At 40.8% G+C, this 21021-nt stretch overlaps 1 protein-coding gene and 1 long non-coding RNA gene across 10 annotated transcripts in view; one reads left to right on the forward strand and one right to left on the reverse strand.

The window, feature by feature from the left end:
- Positions 1 to 21021, forward strand: part of PJA2 (praja ring finger ubiquitin ligase 2) — a 285426-nt gene that overhangs the window by 158558 nt on the left and 105847 nt on the right. The window contains exon 3 of the mRNA XM_077861783.1: positions 19548 to 19655. The gene's annotated coding sequence lies outside the window, so the exon portion shown is untranslated. The remainder of the gene's footprint in view (positions 1 to 19547; positions 19656 to 21021) is intronic.
- Positions 10199 to 21021, reverse strand: part of LOC144292022 (uncharacterized) — a 48009-nt gene continuing 37186 nt past the window's right edge. The window contains exons 6-9 of one of the 9 annotated variants that reach the window (XR_013359597.1): positions 19167 to 19624; positions 18437 to 18634; positions 16922 to 17060; positions 10199 to 10854 (exon numbers count right to left, since the gene is read on the reverse strand). This is a non-coding gene — a long non-coding RNA (uncharacterized LOC144292022). Of the gene's footprint in view, positions 10855 to 16921; positions 17061 to 18234; positions 18635 to 19166; positions 19625 to 21021 lie in introns of those variants that run through there. The other 8 variants (XR_013359570.1, XR_013359582.1, XR_013359591.1 and 5 more) reach the window with 8 other exon arrangements.

Consider the following 21021-nt stretch of genomic DNA (forward strand, 5'->3'; position numbering starts at 1 on the left):
AAAAGAATGTTTTTTTTTTTAAATTTTAAGATAATTATAGGCTTCTAGAAGAGTTGAGAAGCAATGCACGGAGTTCACATGTACACCTCGTTTGGCGCCCTTTAACGTTAACACCTTGCGTAACCAAAGAGATAAGAGGTGCCTATCTCTGAACTAAGAAATTACCACTGAAAAGATGCAATTAACTACAGGCTTTATTCAGATTACAACAGTTTTTCTACTAATGTCCTTTTTTTTTTTTTTTTTTTCATCCCAGGATCTCACTCAGGATCCCACACTGCATTCTGTCTGTCAGATCTTTAGTCTGTTCCAATCCTCAGCGTTTCCAACATGTCTTTTGTTGGGTTGTCTTTTATTACCTCGGGGTTTTGGAAGAATACTGATAAGTTATTTTGTAGAATGTTCCTCAAATTAGGTTCGTTCAGTGTTTTCTCATGCTTAGACTGAGATTATGCATTATTAGAAAGAATACCACAAATGGGCATGCCCGTCATCACTGTACCACCCCATGCCGTGGTAGGCCATAATGGTGACGTTGATCTTGATTACGGCTGTGTCTGCCAAATTCCCCCATCCACACAGCTACTATTTTTCCCTTTGGAATTAAGTATTCCTTTACTTATGGTATGAGATACTTTGAAATTATTCACATGGCCTATTTCTCCTTAAATTTCACCCACTGAACAGATCATTTTTTAAGAAAACGTAAATGTAACCCACAGATAGAAGAACTCTGCCAGTGACAAGCAGAGCCATAAGTTAATTGGTGGCTGTTACGGTACTCCCAAAGTAGGGAATCTTCAAACTGCCAAAGACATGTCATGTAAAACCAGAAGCACATGCAGAGGACATAAGGAGGGAAACAATTTGCCATCAGTACTAAAAAACAAAACAAACAAAATCAACCTTCCTTTTTTTTTTTTTTTTTGTATTTTTTTTTATTGGAGTTCAATTTGCCAACATATAGCATATCACCCAGTGCTCATCCCGCCAAGTGCCCCCCTCAGTGCCTGTCACCCAGTCACCCCCACCCCCCGCCCACCTCACCTTCCACCACCCCTTGTTCGTTTCCCAGAGTTAGGGGTCTCTCATGTTGTGTCACCTTCTCTGATATTTTCATTCATTTTCTCTCCTTTCCCCTTTATTCCCTTTCACTATTTTTTATATTCCCCAAATGAGTGAGACCATGTAATGTTTGTCCTTCTCCGACTGACTCATTTCACTCAGCATCATACCCTCCAGTTCCATCCACGTCGAAGCAAATGGCGGGTATTTGTCGTTTCTAATGGCTGAGGAATATTCCATTGTATACATAAACCACATCTTCTTTATCCATTCATCTTTTGTTGGACACCGAGGCTCCTTCCACAGCTTGGCTATTGTGGCCATTGCTGCCATAAACATCGGGGTGCAGGTGTCCCGGCGTTTCATTGCATTTGTATCTTTGGGGTAAATCCCCAACAGTGCGATTGCTGGGTCGTAGGGCAGGTCTATTTTTAACCCTTTGAGGAACCTCCACACAGTTTTCCAGAGTGGCTGCACCAGTTCCCATTCCCACCAACAGTGTAAGAGGGTTCCCTTTTCTCCGCATCCTCTCCAACATTTGTGGTTTCCTGCCTTGTTAATTTTCCCCATTCTCACTGGGGTGAGGTGGGATCTCATTGTGGTTTGGATTTGTATTTCCCTGATGGCAAGTGATTCGAACCTTCCTTTTTTTTCAATAATAAGAGTAGAGCTAAAATAAAGAGATACAGAAGGAATAGAGAAGGAATTCCAGACAGATTACATAGTTATCAGAGCTACATTATCATTTGTATTTCTTCCCTTTTTTTTGGAGCGGGGGGAGGACAAGGGACAGAGGGAAGGAGAGAGAGAGAATACTATGCAGGCTCCACACCCAGCACGGAGCCAATTTGGGGCTTGATCTCATAAGCCTGAGATCATGACCTGAGCCGAAATCAAGAGCTGAACGCTTAACCAACTGAACCACCCAGGTACAACCACCCTCACTTGTATTTCTTAACTCATTTTTGCACCAGTAAATTATATGGTTCACAGATGGTTTAAAAATAATGTTTTCGGGGTTCCTCAGATCATGTACATAAAGAACCATGGGCTTTGGGACTTTTGAGTCGTTAAACTTTGTCAGTCTATTGAATGGCACTTGTACGATTGGTTCATTAATTTTCTCCCAATATTCGATCAGAACACTGCAAGACCTAACTGGAAAATATTCCCTCAGAATTATTTCTGTACCAACTGCCCTAGCCATAAGAGGCAAAAAATTCATGAACCCTATCTTTGCAGAATTTACTTGACCCTCCCGGAGTCCCGACTGAATTAACTACAGCGTATATGAAAGAAAGTTACTATTAGTTGATCACATAAAAAAGGAATTTGAAATTAACGCATATAAAATATCAAAATACCTTTATTATTAATGAACCAGTTATGTACTGCTTTTTTTTCCTGAGCTAGTAATAACCTCAATATCCAATGTGTATTTAGTATTTTCTATGTGCCAGCCACCAAGTTTTCTACACATAGTGTCTCATTTAATTGCCACAGCTATATGAGGTGTCGAGAATCGTGAAGGGTTTGAGATGTCACCCTACCTGCAAGCTAATAAGGTGACCTGCACCAGCGTTGTGGACACTGGCAGAAGACGTAAGACTCTTGAGTCAGAGACAAAGGACTTCATGACCCACAGAAGTAGCAGAAACCAGAATATCAGCATTCTCTTGGGCCAGTCCTCCAAGCCCCAGTTCCCGCAGGATGACAGAAAGAAGGTCAGGTGACACATATGTACATCATAGGAAAGGAGCCCTGAATTTAGGGAAACTGAATATTTTAAAATAAACAGTAATCATGCCACTCTTTGCTTGAGAGGGAGACACTGTCACTGTCGCCTAAGGCAGTTTACTCTCCAGACATCCTTCTTAAACAGTAGGCCAGAGGAGAGGTGGCCAGTGCCTCTGCAGCCAGGACGCACAGAAATGCAGGACGCTCGTGGAGTTACCTCCCAACATGATGTAAGTACTATGATCATTCCTCTTATGAATGAATAACTTCAGGCTTAGAGGGAACGTAGGGAGCCATTCAACAAAGGCATAACGTACGCTCTTTTCCATGAGAGTGTGTTAGTAGTTAGATGCTCCCCATAAAGCGTTGCGAATGGTACAGGACTGGAGCTCGGCACAGAGATGCAACCAAGGTATACTTTTCATTAGGCATTTTTTTAAAAAATAAAGTATGCTGTCCTCTCTGTGATGCCACTTTTAAAATGTAATAATTGGGACACCTGGGTGGCTCCATCAATTCAGCATCTGGCTTCAGCTTGGGTCAGGATCCCAGGGTCCTGGGGTCAAGGCTGCGTCAGGCTCCCTTTCCAGTGGGGAGTCTGCTTCTCCCTCTCTCTCTCTTTCTCTTGCTCTCTTTCTCTCTCTCTTAAATAAATAAATGAAATATTTTTTAAAAATCAAGAATAAAATGCAAGTATTAACTTTCACATATAACTTCACATCTACTCTGCTCAAGAGGGAGATACGCTGTTAGAGATCAAAGCACGAGCTCTCAAGTCAGACAATGCCAAGTAGGAATTTCAGCTGAATACTTACTAGCCTCTCTAAGGCTGTTTCCTCATTCATGAAATGAGAATCCCTTGCAGGGTCACTGTAGGAGTTAAATGAGATCATGGGTGTGAAGCTCCCTGCATGAGTATGCTGGGACATAGTAAATGTTCAACAATGGGGAGCAATAATGATGACTTGTAGGCTGATTGCTAGAAAAGTCCCTTCAATTTCTGTTGATCTCAGAATTTGGAAAATCCAATAATAAAATCAGAAAGAGATTTTGAAGCCCTGTTTCTCTCTGTAAAAGCTTCTTTTTTTTTTCTTTCTTTTCTTTTTTTTTTTTTTTTTTTTTGGCATTGGGGTGTGTCATAGTGAATTTAGCTTTTTTTGTTCAAAGATTAATTTTAAATGTAGGGTGAAAACTCTTCAAACTGTCAAAGCATTAGCTTTTAGCCTTGGAATGGATGTTGTTCTTTTAAGGAACAGGAAAATTTGTCATTTTCCCTAACACAAGATGACTAAAATACAAGTGTGTGGTGGGAACCAGACATGGAAGGAGCCCCGTAATCTACACTTGCCATGTGTGTCCTAGTGATCAAGTCAAAGGGCCCTTTGACTTTACCTGGGGAAGTGTGCTGTGTTAGAGACAGCTCTGTTGATCTTTTATTCATTCACATGGGGAGGTGTTGGAAGATGAAATTGCATTTTACTTTCACTTAAAAGTTACGCCACAGCCATTAGATAAAAGCAAGAATAATTGCCTGCTCAGTGGGCAGGCTGCTACAGAGCAAGAAACATGCTCATCAAGCAGTTGTGTTTTTCAGCTTTGGCAGATGGAACATCACATTCTTTGGTGAGTCCCTCCACCCTGTAAAACTTAATGATTTGCCCTCCCCGCAGATTGCTGAACAAATTATTGTCCACAATAGCTTGATGTCAATTTGCTTTCGAAAGCCTCTCAACTTTAACTAATAGTTGCAATCCAAATTAACAATAACCAAGGAAGTATGGAAATTATGGGTGCATTCTGGTAATTCACTCCAAACTAAGCTTGTTATCTGCATGAAATACAACCATGGCTCCATGAATAATTCTCAAAAATGTTGAATTCAAAATGAGCACTGGGTAGGATAAACAGTAGTTGAATAATACTTAAATTCCACCATCTGGTATTCTAGTATTGTAATGTGAACTAAATTTCTTTTATTAGGTGTTTATTTGAGATTCTTTATGGATTCTTTCCTTCTGCAGAGGGAGCGCCATAAATTGGGGAGGAATAAGAGTTACGATCCAGGACGGTTTTCTTTTATTGTAATTCTCTTAAAGAGAAACACAAGATTCAGAATCTCAGCTATCTTCCCAAAGGGCAACTGAGGAAGTCCTGAAAGAATTTGTCTTAATTCAGAGCACTTATTTATAAGATGCCCCAAGTTTGGCGGGTGTGGAGGGAGGGAAGGAGTTACTCAGGTGGTAGGATAAAAAAAGAGTATATGGTCCAGGTTAATGAGAAGAAACAAACAAAATGATTAACAGTAGGACCCAGGGCAGGACCAAAACGTAATAACAAATACACAGTAATGGTCTCTGAAAGAAATTAAAAGAATAAAATGGAGAATTTTTGAAAATGAAATGTGTGTCATGAAAGGAAGATTTAATGGGGTCACCATGCTGGGGGAAAAAATCAATGTTATTTCCCCCCCCGAAACTTTTATACTAGGCTGTTGCGGTGACTTAATGTGTAATTTGCATGAGAATTATTTTTCTTCTTCCTGATGGGAGAAAGGCAATAGAAAGTTACCTGGAGGAAGCGGGGGCAGCAACAGTGGCCTTTACATGGCTCCCTGCTGTTTACCCAGGTACCTTCACACGCATCACCCGCCTCAGGAGACGTGGGGCTCTAAGCTATCACCCCATCCCACCTGTCACCCACAAGTGAGGCTATGGAGTAATAGCCTGGAGGTCAGTTTTATTTTTCAAAACTCTCAACTTTAATGGCTATGGTTCAGGGTAGCAGCAGGCAGGGTGGCGAGGATATGCTGGGCACGTGCCAAGCTAAGCCACGATCTGCTTGAAACGCACCTTCCCTCTCATTCCACATTTAGTTTTACTGAGTGAGGCTCTTCCACCCGAAGAACCCTGGCCCTGCACCAGCTGGCCCGCACATGCACCCCGGAGCAGCCCCCTACCCTCTCAAAGCCCCAGTTTCCTGAACTAACATTGATAGAGCACTTGCAGTTTTACAAGGCCCTCTGCACCGATCACCTCGTGGCATGTTCACAGCCACCGCGGAAGGTACACCCTTCTGGTTCTCTTAAAAGAGAAAATTTAAATTCGGCGCGGGTGGATGGCTTGCCCGAGATCATGCCTACCGTGCCAGTAGATGGCAGTCTCCACTCAAGACCTCAGGAAATCTGGGTTTGGGTTAGAGGAGGTCTGAGACCTCCTGCAGCTCTAGGTTGCCTGACTTCAAAGACTAACTGGGACAATCCACAGCTATTTGTACATTGATAGTATTTTACTAATAAATTGCATAATAATATAGAGAATAAGAAATAAAATTAAAGTCTCGTTATTGGGGTACTTCCTGACACCTTCTTTCTACAAGTGGGGTGGAGAGAACAAAAGATAACCAAAACCTCTGTCCACCCTTAAAGCGCGTACGCTGTAGTTTAGGCGTGAGCCATGCACATCACTGCCAGCAAATCACCACAGACAAAGTGCTCGGGCAGCAGGGCAGGGAGGGGCCTAAGCCTTAACCACGGGACAGCTTCCACACCTAGAGCCTGCAGCACGGGAACCGAGGAATGATAACCCAGAAAGATCTTGCGTGCTGTCTACCTTCTTGGCGAATCTCTTCTCTGCCAAAAAAGACATTAGAATGCCTTTTTTTTCTTATAAATAATAATATTATTGTTATCTTTCTTGTGATTGGCTATCAGCAGAGCCCTCCTAGCAAAATACTTAGGCCGTATTTATTCAGTACCTTGAAATATGATTGATGTGTGTACTCAAATCCAGAGAATCATAAATCTAAGAAAGCATGCAAATTTCAGGCACCAGCTTCACTTTGGTCCTCAAAGTAATGTTGTCTTTTTGTTGTTGTGGTGGTGGTGGTGTCCTTAACAAGAGCTGCCAAAAAGTCACTCAAGTGGGACAAGTTCAATTTTTCTTCCTCTGTGTCTCATTTCTCAAAAGACCAACGTGAAACATTGGAATGAATGAAAGACCCAAGGACACAATGGGAAAAAAGGAGCAGACACAGAGCACGAAGGCAATTATCCCTGCCTGACTGAGGTCTGACGGACTTTTCTACTCTTCCCGTAATTATTCCATGTTAGTAAGTAGCATCGTAGGACATTATCCCAAAGCCAGAATGACTGGCCCACTTATACTTAACTTACAATGATGCACATAGTACAAAAATCATGGATTTTCTCCATGAAACTAGTAAGATCGATGTCAGAACAGGCCTCGGAGGATATTGAGAATGGAGAACTCAACAGTGGATCACTCTGGCAGCAGATTAAATAAGTCATACATAAGCATCAATTGCAAACACTCGTTCCATTTAGATTTCAGCGCTGCATCCGACGTCAGGGTGACTGTGTAAGATGAAGCAGGAGCAAAGCAAAGAAGGAAATTGTTATAATGCAGCTTGCAATATGACTTCATTTCAAATAACATCTTTCATAGAAACTGATATCCAAAGTGCTCTCCTGAATAAAATAGTACAAGGAAGTGGACAGCATGTGGTATAAATTACAGAAAACAGTGGTGCGAAGATATTATACGTGGAGCAAATTGAAGCATTCTATCATGAAGCCCACAGCAGTGGGATAGAGCGTGAAGAGGTACAGCATAGTGTGTAATTTTAGACAAAGTGTAAGAAATTTGGACATTGATAAGAAAGCCATTTTTCCTCCCACTTACGGTCTTGTGTGTGTGTGTGTGTGTGTGTGTGTGTGTGTGTTTAAACGACGTACTTACCATTTTCTTCTTGTAGAATGCTTTAAGCTGTAGATTTGATAAGGTGAATTTGGATGCTTTGCTTGAGTATTGCAATCAATCAGAGTGAGGGGTTCCATGTGAGGCCTCCGACACCTTCCAAACTATGCTGCATTTGCAGAAGTCCCACGTCTACAGGTGGCAAATCCCCTCACAGGCACTGACGGCACGGCAGACCGATCGCATCCAAATGTTACCTCCACCACCTAAGACGCCTATGGCCCCGGACGACGTACAGCCTTTCTTGCCTCCGCTTCCTTGTGCCTAACGCAAGTATTACCATGACGTGCAACAAGACTGTCATAAAGATCAACAACGGAATCCATATGAGATGTGTAGCAGGGCGTCAGCACAGTCTAAAATGTTAGCCACCCTACACATTGGGTGTAGACGGGAGGCCAAGTCCCAGTAGGAACTCAAAAACCACCAGTGAGAACCTATGGATAGGTCAAAGCCCGATGGTGTTGAGATACAGCCGTCAGGATTCACTTCAGAGCGCTCCCCACATAGGTGGCCACCCACACACTTGTACCCAGGGTTGTTGCCGCCAGGTGTAGGCGTTCAGGGTCATACGACCCAAGAGTCGTAATGGAGACACCCAAAACCACAGAGTGCCGACCCTCCTTGAGGCCTGGTTGAAGATCCAGAGTAGGTCTTTGGCTAGAGATTCATAAGGGAGGTCGGAGCACCTGAGGTTCATCCATTCAACAAGCGATTGCTGAGGCCCCAGAGCCAGGTTTCTCAGCAGCACGCTCCTCCCCCGCTCCTGCTGACTCCCTAAGTTGGCTCTGCCCAGTGGCCTTGCCTGCTCCTCCCTGTCAGGTGGTAACGTGAACATCCTCCCTGAGGAGCCTGTGCTGCTCTGGTATTAGTTGCATGTTGTTATATGGCACATGAGCCCCAAATTTAGCACCTTCAAGACAACAGACACCCATCATCCCATCATGGCTGAAGGCCAAGAACGTAGGAGCAGCTCAGCCTTGTGGTTTGCGCCCAGGTCCTGCCCGCCGTGTCTCCGGACCCAGGTGGCTAGCCAGCACTGCAGGACCGTTCCCAGGCTCTCTCGAGGCCCTTGGACATTTCCCTTCCTCCTCTTACGGGTCTTTTCAAAGGACCGTTCATGATACGTGAACAGTTTTGCCCAATGCAGGCAATCCAAGAAAGCTGGAGACCAAGGTGACAGCCGCGTGGTCGTCTACTGTCCAATCTGGAATATGACATATTGTCACTTCTCACCCAACGTGCCCAGGCCCCTCCTCAGGGCCTGAGCCCAAGCGTCTGCCGAGTCGGGGCACCTGAGCACCCTGAGGCTCTTAGCCCGAATAGCTGGCTGGGGAGCTGGGGCTCCCGGGACAAGGGGCCGTGGCCTGCAGCGGACGCCTGGCCTGTGGCGGCCTCACCTGGGGACACTCCAGGGGCCTGTGACGGTGGTCGTCCTTGCCTCGAGCGGCCTGCTCTCTGGGCCTCACCCCCAACGTCCTCTGTCCGTCCAAGGCGCTGTCCCCAGGCCAGGGCCCGGGCCCGGGCCCAGCGGCCGCCCCTCCGGGCCCCCCTCCCGAGCGGCCCTGGCAGCTCCTGTGACCGGGGTCAGGGCCTGAGAGGCCGCGGCGGCCGCTCGCCGGACAGACCCGGGAGGCGCCGCTGGCGAGGCCGGCCTGTGGGGTGTGAGGCGAGGGACCCCGGGTGGAGAGACCACCGTCGCTGGGCCAGACGCCCAGGGTGCCAGGGCCTGCTCGCCCTGGGAGCAGCCACGCGCCCTCCTCCCCGCCCTCCGCACGCTGTGGGCCCGGGGCGCCCGGCCTTGGCCTCGGCCTCCTCGGCTGAGGCGGCTCAGCAGGCGCCCGGAGGCGGCCCTGGGGTGCCCCGAACCCCCTGCTCCTGGCTGTGACTCCTCCTTGTCTCCTTTTTTATCATGAAAACAACGTAGCCGCTTTCAGGGACTGCTGAAAAAATACTGCGAAAGACAAACTCCAGTAACCCCAGGGCCCACGTGCGCCCTAAGCGGCTGTGAGATGGGAAGCCAGGCAGCCCGCGCGCCTAGTGAACGGGGTCCAGCTTCCCGACCCCTTAAAACCGTAGCGCACACATACCCGCACCCTCAGTCTTGGGGTGGATTTTTGGTTTTAGGTTTTTTTTGCTTCTAAGATGTGTCTCCTCATTCTCTTCTCTTCTCTTCTCGGACACCAAGCAATGGCCCGTGACATCTGCCGCCTTGCCAGCCTTGTCCGTGTCCGTGTAACAGCGACGCCGCTGCATCGCGGCCTGTTAGAATCTCCGGCCCTGCTTCTGGCATTTACCGTGGGACCCAAAGCGATACTCCCCTGGCGCTTCATGACTGGGCGCAGGGAGCTTGGGCGTCTAACAGACCTGGGGACAGGTGCTGCCTCTGTCATCCAGGAGTTGTAGCACCTTGGATAATCCGTTAACCTCTCTGGGAACCACCTTGTCTCTAAAACAGGGTTAACAATATCTGTCTGCCTTGTGCTGTCAGGATGAATAAGTGAGTTCCAGGATGCAAGGTCTTAGTGCTGGCCTTTACTAAATGTCCAATAAACTTTAAAAACAACCTTCATAAAATATACATGTTTATGCGGTGTACTATTCCAAGTGAAAAATAAAAATCATATTTGGGATATAACCACTCTATCCCATATTTGGGATATAACCCGCTCTAATATATGATGCCACAACCTCTTTATTTTTTTTATTATTTTTTTCCCTTTTTTTTCACAATCTCTTTAAATTCCAGCTTTACATTTTGCAATATATAGGTATATGAAATATGTTGTACACCTTAAACTTATGCAGTGTTTTATGCCAAATGTATCTCAGTACAGCTGGGGAAAAGTTTCTGATTTCAACCACTTGAATCGGATGCTCATCTATTGTTGAGTGCAGTGGTCTCTAACTAGTTAATGTATTTTGGTTGATTCCCCACCCCCCTCGGTATCCTTTCTTCCTTTATCCTGGATGCACATTGCTCCTAGTAAAAATACTCGCCTGCGGTGTTTATGTTCACACTGAAGATTTTTTTGGGCTGATCCCTAGGTTTTTCATGTGAGAGTCAACACTGTGTGCAATGTGAAGTTGAATTTCAGGGAAATAAGTGGTTAAGCACCCAGTAAATGAATAGAGGTTCTGCAGAGATCAAACATGTGTCAAATAAGGAAGTTGTCAACTTCACAGGTTCTGTTTGAATCCTTGGAATCGAGGCAAAAGGAAGAATGAATTCTGCTGATTACTGCAGAGAGCTAGAGGAAGCTTTGGCCAACAAGCTCTGTAAATAAATAAACAGCAATGATTTACATTTAAAATTTTTATATTAATATCTATAAATCTGGTTGGTCTTGGTAGTAATTAAACAATGAACAGTGAAATTTTACTAGGGTTGGGCTTTGTTTTGTTCTGTTTTGCTGTGAGGAGGGAGAGAGCATCATGACTGGGATGATATATGGGGCAAAGTGCTTAATTGCGATCTACAGAATCCACACTTGCAAATTTGAGCGGAAAAGGAATTGATGCAAGGATATTAGACAATTCATAGAATGTCTGGCAGGGCCAGAGGATCCAACAATAAATCTGAACATCCATGAGCAATGGTCAACCACTCCTTTTCCGGCAGAAACACCACTGACACCTGGCACCCGTGCTGCTCAGAACTGGGTTCCAGAAGCACCGCCATTCCCCGCCCTGGGAACTGGATCCCCCACCACCTGGACTGCGCCCAAACCTAGGCGCATCTGCTTCCTCACATGCTCTCTCCAGATCTGTCTCCAAAGGATAGTTCCTCTGGTTGGAGGAAACGAGGTCACGTGCCTGCCCCCTACTCTGGGGAGTCTGAGATTGCAAGTGTTTGGCTTCCTCATTGGGAAGGTAAGACATACAATGTGGGAAATTACCACAATGTAAGGAGAGTGCTCAAAGCTGTCAGTTAGCTCAAGTGATGACTGTATATTACAGGGTTAATCAGTTTAAGTGTGCTGTCTACACTGTGGATTTCTGTCCCAGAGGAGGAATTTCTTGCTGCCAATTTCTCAGCATTCTGGAGATGGACTCCATCTTCCTCACACCCCAAACTCTTTGCTGCCACAAAGAACATTTGCCATTCTTCAAACTTCTAGCCCTGCTTCTCCCTTCACCATCATCCCTAGTGTTAGTGAGGGATATTGAGATGATAAAAATATAACTGATAAAAGTATGTGTGAGAGCGTGTGTGTGTGTGTGTGTGTGTACTAGACACAGTGGAGGAACTCATGATCTCACCTCTGGTTTATGGTTAGATAGCATTGTAACAAAAGAGAAAGGAGTACTTTGTTTCTTAGGAATTTGATGGAGGAAATTCTTAGGAATTCTTAGGAGGAAAATGGGATGGATGGGTAAGATAATTAGAATATGCCTTATAATGCAAAAAAAATCATAATTTCACTGTTATTAGGCATGCAATCCTAAGACAGAATGCTAATTACTCACTCTAATTGGAAATATAATGATTAAAATGGTCAGTGTCTCCAAATAATAACTGTAGAGTAGTTAGGTGAGAAGAAAATAAAACTTTTTCAGTGGTATATTTAGAAACCCAATCAATCTTTGACATTCATAGCCAAAAAAAGATTCAGTCTGTTTTGTTAAATCTAATTGTAAGCCAAATAATTAGTGTATGGAGAGGATTCATGAAGATATGGCAAGGTAATCACAAACTAGGTTTGAATAACAGTTTTTACTAATGATGAGTTTCTCACTGAATAATCTGTATGCATTGGAAATTTTCTCTAATACTGCTTCATATATTTTACAATACCTTTTAAAATTATAAATATAGTGTGCTCAGTGGGAAAAATCAAATACAGAGAAGCAGAAAAAAGAAGAAAAGAAAATCTGATCACCTCGTATGTATTACTGTCTGCTTGGGCCGCCATAACAAAATACCACAGACTAGGTGCCTTAAACAACAGAAACCTATTTTCTCACATTTCTAGAGACCAGAAATACCATTATCAAGGGCTGGCCAACTTGATTCCTAGTCAGACCTCTCCTCCTCGTTTAGATCGCTACCTTCTTCTCACAATGTCCTCACATGATGGAGCGAAAACAGACTTTCTGGTGTCTCTTCTTATGGGGCACTACTCCCATCATGACCTCATCTAGCCCCAGTTACACAAATGTTACACCTCCAAATACCATCACTGTGTCGACTAGGGCTTCAACATATATATCTTGTGGGGGGGGGGGAGACATAAACATTCAGCCCATAACATAACAATTCAGAATATAAGCTCTCTTGAATTTCAATTCTGTTTTTTGCAAAAGAACAAAAACAAATATTGTAAAAAATGAAAACATACTGATTTGTAATGCAACTGCTTTTCATTTAATATATTCTGAGAATAACTCTCCTCTTAATGGTATAATTACATAATTAAATATTTAAAAATATTTTACGTGCCTTTAAATATTATTCTGTAGCATTAGGGTTAATAATAGCATAGAATTCTACTCTAAGTGTATACTCTAATAATTAGTTTCCCAATTTGCCTACTGATGGACATTTATATTTTTTACAATTTTTGAATATTTTAAATAGTGCTATAAAGAATATTGTTGTAAGCATTTCTTTGTTGCATGTCTATAATTATTCTGAATTTCTGGGGTAAAATTTTTTTAAGGCTTTTGATAGCATTGTCAAATTTCCCTTGAGAAAGTTTATTCCAAGTATATTCTCAGGTAGCAGTATAATAAAGACTATACTTGATGTCTTCACCCTTAACCTATATTAACACAGGACATCATCAATTTTAAATTTTTACCAAAGATATACCACTATTGTTTTAATTTAATTTTTTCATTGTTCTACAGAAGTTTTTAATCAACCTCTACTCTTGGAGGTTCCATCTATCGTTAGAAAGGTCCTCCCCACTTCAAAATTAAATAAGCTTTCATAGTATACTTTTAAAGCCTTGTGGGAGTGCCTGGGTGGCACTCCCAGATGGTGAAGCATCCAACTCTTAGTTTTGACTCAGGTCACATCTCAGGGTCATGGGATAGAGCCCCGTGTCCAGCTTCACACTCCACTCAGACTCTGCTTAAGATTCTTTCTCTCCCTTCCCCTCTGCCCCTTACCCTGCTTGTGCTCTCTCTCTCTCTCTAAACAAATAAGTCTTAAAAAACTTTTTCTGTACCTATAAATTTTAAATATATCTTGAGTGTATTTTAAGAGTTAAATATACTTTCTTCAGATGATTACCAAGTTGTCCCAATGCACAAAACTCTCTTATTTCCTACACAAAGAAAAAATTCTAATTAGTAAAATATAAAACTAGGTCTAATTTTAAAGGGTCCTTAACTATAAGTCAGTCCTCATGGGGTAGAGACTGTGAGGATCCTATTATTATAAAGGTCGTATGGATTGAATATGATAAAATTAAATCTGTATATACACAACTTGGCTCTAGCATGGGAGGTTGTACATAATATTCTCTGTAAGTATACCTCACTCTAATCTTGGGCAGACTGGGTGGCTCAGTGGTTTAGCGCCTGCCTGCCTTCGGCCCAGGGTGTGATCCTGGAGACCCAGGATCAAGTCCCACACCAGGCTCCCTGCATGGAGCCTGCTTCTCCCTCTGCCTGGGTCTCTGCCTCTCTCTCTCTCTCTCTCTCTGTCATGAATAAATAAATAAAATCTTTTTTAAAAAATAAAATAAAAATAATCTTGAAATCAACAACACTTAAGATAACAGGTATAATTAATTTTGGTGTGTCAATTAATCCTTGCTTTCTCTTGACATTTCCAATAAGGTTATTGATTATTATCATGATATTTCAAACACACATAGCTATCCAGTAAAACCTGGAAGTGCATTTGCCAATTCACTTAGAACTTCAAACTACCACTAGATGGAGTTGTTAAGTCTTCACCAAATTGGATCTATTAAAATGTAATGATCTTAAAGCAACAGATCGGCAATGTTTTTGTCAGCACTCCTAGACAGGTAATGTTTTTTTCTTGTGCAGGTCATTATTAACTCATCTTTAAACAACCATTAGACAACCATGACTTTAGCTGAATTGGAATGAATGTCAAATTTATTTAATAAAAATTTGTGCTGGTAAATATTGCAACTTGGCCATAAAAGCTTTCTTCTCAAGATGAGCATGCAAAAATCAAAAGCATTACTGTATGTGTATATATATATATATATATATATATATATATATATATATATGTATTCACAGTAACCATTTGGAAAAACATAAGAGATGATCCCATTCACAATAAGCACAAATAATATAAAGTACTCAGGAATAGCTCTAACAAAAGATGTGCTTTATATAGAAAATTGTCAAACATTATTAAACAGCATTCAAAAGTCCTGAAATAGATGAAGAGATATACAATGTTCATGGATGGAAATACTAAATAATATACAAATGTTGGTTTCTCCAGATTAATCTACATATTAAATACAATTTAAAAAATACAGTTCCTGTTAAAATACCAATACAATTGCTTGTGTAAGTTAACAAGTGGCTATTAAACTCAAAATTAAGAATCCATATATAATTCATATAATATAACACATAATTTAAAATAGAAGTTTAAGAAGAACAATGCAGAGGTAGGGGGTAACTTGCCTTATCTGACCAATGAAATAAAGTAGAGATCCAAGAAAAAAAAAAATCCATGGTGGCATCCCCAAAATCAAAGACAGAGGTGGTTACTCATGTGGGAAAACACTAAATTTAAATAAAGTTAAATCTTAATCTCACATGAGCCAAAATAAATTTCAGGACAACTAAAGATCTAGGTATTTTCAACCATAGCTTTAAAACTGTAAGAAGAAAATATAGCGTTTATGGGGTTTGGGGGTTTTTTGTTTGTTTTTTTTTCATCTCAGCATAGGCAAGAATTTCTCATATAAGATACCAAAGCACAAAACAAAATTAATAAATTTTCCCATGTGTTTTGAAACACATTCATGTTTCAAAATATCACCAAGAGGAAAGACAAGCCTTGGACCAAGACACATGCAATACAGAAAAAAATACATACGTACTTCTTACAGGTAAATTTTTTAAATGAATAATCTAACATAAAAGTGGACAATCTATTTACAGCACAGGAAAGCTAAATGGCCAATAAACATAGGAAAAGATATTTAAGTTAACTATTATTTTAAAAATGCAACTTAAAACCACACTGATGAAAATTTAAAAATCTCTTAACTGAGTTTTGTGATAATGGGTAGAAACTGGAACTCCTGGTAGACTGTAACTTGTCATCATTCTCTAGGGCAATTTGTCAATATTAAGTAAGATTCAAAGTGTTCATATTCTACAAGCCAGCAGTTCCACTTCTGGATATATTATAGAAGCAACATCTTTTGTAACAGCAAAGATTCGGAAAGAACTTAAATATTCTAAAATAGTTGAATGAATAAGTAAGTATGGTTTTTCTCATGTTACATTATCTTACAATTTATATAGAGTTTATAAACATGATAAGCAAGGTGCTTATGGGTATTTATTTGTTTATCAAATTATAAAGAAATTCCTGGAAATAAATATCAAGTTCATTAACATGTTATTTCTGGAGAGGGTGGAAGGAAAGATACAGGAAACTTAAACTGTTCCATTTCTTTTACAAAACAATAAATCCAAAACAGATAGAGAAAATGTTGAGATTCGATCAAGCTAAGTAGCAAGTATATGGGTATTCATTATATATTTAAAATATGTCATAACTTGAAAAAAAATTTTACTCCAACATTCTAGTTTAGTTTTTTTTTCCCCCAAGTTTTGTTTTAAAGAAACAAAAGTGTTCTGATATTTCAGTTCAGCTACCCCTAATGGCCTCACAGTTTTATAGTCATTTTTGCAATACTATCTTATTTTTGTGTTCAGGGAGCAATATTAATTAAAAAAAATAGCAACATACTTCTGTTTTTTGTTTGATTTTTTAAATGTTGTAAAGTAATCTCTATGCCCAACATGGGACTCGAACTCATGACCCAAGATCAAGAGTCCTACATGCTGTATTGCCTGAGCCAGCCAGGAGCCCCTTTTTTGTTTGTTTGTTTGTTTGTTTGTTTGTTTGTTTTTAAGTGATCACTTCTAGCACTTTCTCACAGGAACTAGAATTTTCATTTTAGTTTTTAGTTTTTCCTTTTGAGAAGCGATGGTATTTCTATTTCTAGAGTCATGTAGACTATTAAAATTATGTTACCAGAGCCCTATAGTATTATTGGAAGATTTTTGAAAAATATATTTTTTGTCATCTGCTTGGCTATCAGAGCCACTCATCTTGCAGCCACCCTAGGCCAGCCAAGAAAAAGAAATTATATTCATACCTTTTGTGCAACAAAGATACAGTTCCGCTGACCAGATTCACTCCAACTCACACTTCTTTCTCTTTCATATCCACTATATGCCATTTTTATATAATAAGTCTCGGCCTCCAGTTTACAAATAATTGTATTAAATTATACACTGAGTAAACAGGAAAAAAAAAATCTTAGGCATAGCTCTCCAGGATCCTGGATCAAATGGCAAGAGCCACTTCTCTCATACCATTATCAGTTTCCACCAAACAAAATTAATTTGCAAGAGACTTTTCTACTTTCAGCATCCCATAAATTATACCTCAGTTACTGTGAAGTAATGGGAGGAAAATTTTAGTGATTCATTTCACTGTTTTATGAGAAACAAGACTGACATTTTTATCCCTCCTTACATATCTTCCCCCTAATCAACTATCCACTGTGTCATTGTTCTTCAAAATCATGCTATTCACTAGCATATTTATCTGATCCAGAGAAAAATTCAAAATATAAATGCCAACTTTGTTCCCCATCTTGGAAATTTGCAAGGAAAGGAAGAAGTATGAAAATCAATAAGGGAGAAAATGCTCATGTGAAAGAGATAACATTTTTCTTTCCTTGAAAAAAAAAATTGCTTTTAGAGAATATCCACCTGCTAGAGAAATACATGGATGTCAGCCATTTAACTGTGGCTGAGTTTTAGAAGAAGAGGAAATAGATTTCCCAGTTTCCGATTTATATGGTATTTTTTTTTATAAATTATTTATTTATTTATGATAGTCACACAGAGAGAGAGAGAGAGAGAGGCAGAGACACAGGCAGAGGGAGAAGCAGGCTCCATGCAGGGAGCCCAACGTGGGATTCGATCCCGGGTCTCCAGGATCGCGCCCTGGGCCAAAGGCAGGAGCCAAACCGCTGCACCACCCAGGGATCCCTATATGGTATGTTAAGTAAGGATCAACTCTAGGTCATATTTGCCAGTTAGATATATTCTAAGAGTTGCCCATGGAATTAATTATTCATAATATTTTTCTGATTCTTGTAGAAAATTTGGAAAATGTAGTTTAGTTATAATGCTTTCACTTAGCATTGCATTGTAAACACAGTGTATTAAATAAAAATAAGTGCTTAAAAGTTTTAAAGTTTTCATACTTGAAAATGGACCCAAATGGAAATAAAATTTAAATAGACGCTTGTACTCCAGTGATGTTTTACTGGAATAGCTGGATGTAAGTTGATCGGTTTAAGAAGTTATCTACCCAATTCAAGCTTGAAAACACTTCTCAAAAATCATTTGTATAAATAACATTCTATTACATTTGAAAATATTAAATCGGTCTCAGTAGAGTTTAACATTTATTGAGAATTCAATGAGAGCCAAGTTGTTCTTTGCCTTTCCTATCTTCTCCAGTTCTTTTTGTCACAGGATTGAGGAAAATAATTAGCCCCCTATAGAGTCGTAAACTAAGATCAGTTAGGGAGCAATATATTAACTCCCATTTAGTGCTCCTTCCCAAGTTCCATTAGAATCATTATTTGTCTTACACCCTGATCCAGTGTGTTTGCGGGATCCATTTCAGTGTCACTCAAATGCTGGTCTGTTTCACTTCCATTTCCTGGAACGGTACAGGCTGTCCTTGTTTATGTCCACAATGCATTCCTGGAAACCACACCATATAGGGATCTGTGGTAACACAGGTCATTTGCCTCTTAAGACTAGCGTCATAACAGAAGGTCATAGTCCTAAATAAGGGACACAGAAACAAATAAACTGTAACTATTGCCAGCTGACTTACCATAAAAACAAAGGTCCGAAAACAAGATACATCCATAATAATTTAGAGTAAAAATCATACTTCACCTCTTATAAAATGAGCAAGAGGCTTCCATCTACTTTGACAGTGGGTAACATACCGATAGCGCATTACAAAATGAAATTCAGCTCTCCTACACTGACCACAAATGAATTTAATAAGTTCAATCAGCATTAATCTTCTCTTCCTTTCTAGAATTTCAGAGGGGAGGAAAACTGGTTTTGAGGGGCCCTAGATCTTTTTAAAAAAAAAGTAGAAAATAAAAAATACAAAAAATCCACAAATATATCTCCATTTTTTTCCTCTATAAATACCTGCATACAGTTATTGAAAACCACTCCACAGAGTAGAAGGGAGAATTTAGCAAAAGATTTTAAAAAGAATTATAAGAAAACAGATAAAAACAACAATGGTAGGGACCTCTGCTGAAAATATCTTTTCCCTGTGACATTTCCCAGTACCTCAACATTTTCAAAGCTGCCTTCGTGGCTGTTCGGAGGCTACCACATTGCTGCGAGGGTCTGACACCATCTCCTTCCTGATCCGTTGGCGCTGCCATGCAGATTTGTTTGCCTGCTCTGCACAAGAGGTTTTGGGTGGATGAAAGCATGAGGAATGGATGTGAGAGACGCCGTGATGGTCTAGTCAGCAAAACTTGGATAAACATACAGGGCGGGGTAGATTAAAAGTGTCTTCAAATTCTTTGCTACTCTTTCCATAGAATCTTTCCGCTCACCTTGTATCTCAGTGGTCTTAGTCACCTACTTGATCAATGTGGCAAAGGATTCTGATTGATCCCCGTGGAGCTAGAAGTCCTAAGAAGTCTTATGGCTTCCTCCTAGGCCTCCTGGAACACTCCTTTTTGTTAGTCAGCTTCTGTACTGTGAAGAAGCCTAAGAAACCCTGTGGAGAGGTCCACCTGGAGAGGAACAGAGGCCACCAAATGACAGGTAAGCTCCTGGTCCAGAGCCAGTGCCATCTTGAAGAGTGAACTACCTTCGGCCATACCAGTTGATGCCAGGTGAAGAAAAAAAAAAAAAAAAAAAAAAAGCAGTCCCTGCTGGGTCCTACCCACATTGCACATTTATGAGCAATTAACAGGATATTAGTAAATGACTGTCATGAATTTAAGCTAATGAATTTTCGAGTGGTTTGTTATGCAGCGATTGGTAACTAGAAAGGGAAGAAAGGCAGAGAAGAAAAATTTAGCCTTTCAAGCCTGGATAAACAAGGGGATAATACTTTTTCCAGGAGAGAAAAAGCAATGGGAAGCAGTGAAGGTAGTAGCACATTTTCTGGGAACAGTGTGGACGACTTGAGTATATGAGGCTATGGCTACGGACCAGTGAGAATTATAGTTAAGGTTTGGTACTGCTTACTCTATTATCCATGGTATCATATCTACCTCTATAGAGTCCAATTAAATCTAGAGCAAACTGTACGTATATCTAAAAGTATGCACCACAGGAAGAGGAAGCTTTTCAGAGAATAATAATATATTATTAACTAATTTGACTGGATAGTGTATTATAATTAACTACCTTTTATAATATATGAATCATACACATAATGAATCAGATCGCTCTTAAAATTAATGAAATAGCAACATTCAAACTTCTTTAACTTTCTCTTTGTCTCTGACGGGTTCGAGGGGCGTTTCAGATTTTGTATACCTAATTGATGTCCTGCAGATTATATATTGATAGATTGTCTATAAATAAGCAGTATATCTAAAATGTTTTTACTGGGGCACCTGGGTGGCTCAGTCAGTTAAGCATCTGCCTTTGGCTCAGGCCATGATCCTGGGGTACTAGGATCAAGCCCCGAGTTGGGCCCTCCACTCAGGAGAGAGTCTACTTCTCCCTTTCACTCTCCTTCTGTTCTCCCTCTGTGCTCTCACTCTCTCTCTCTCTCAAATGGATAGATAAAAATCTTTAAAAAATAATAAAAATAAATGTTTTGGCCGGAATTATGTCTATAGTTGGGTTGCGTTTAAATGCTCTCTTGGTCATAGATTGTAGCCATATGAAAATTGAAGGCCTCTGAGGTTGCCTGGGAGGTTCAGTTGGTTACGAATCTGAGTCTTGATGTCAGCTCGGTTCATGATCTCAGGGTCATAAGACTGAGCCCTGAGTTGTGCTCCATGCTGGATGAGGAGCCTGCTTAAGATTTTCTCTCTCCTTCTCTCTTTGCCCCTCCCCCCTACACTCATGTGTGCACTCTCTCTCTCTCTCTCTCTCAAGAAAAGAAAAAAAAGAAAAGAAAAGAAAAGAAAAATTGTAGGCCTCCTTTTTCCCTAAAAGTAGGTAGACTTCA

The sequence above is a fragment of the Canis aureus genome, chromosome 2, assembly GCF_053574225.1.
Source record: "Canis aureus isolate CA01 chromosome 2, VMU_Caureus_v.1.0, whole genome shotgun sequence".
Classification (NCBI taxonomy): domain Eukaryota; kingdom Metazoa; phylum Chordata; class Mammalia; order Carnivora; family Canidae; genus Canis; species Canis aureus.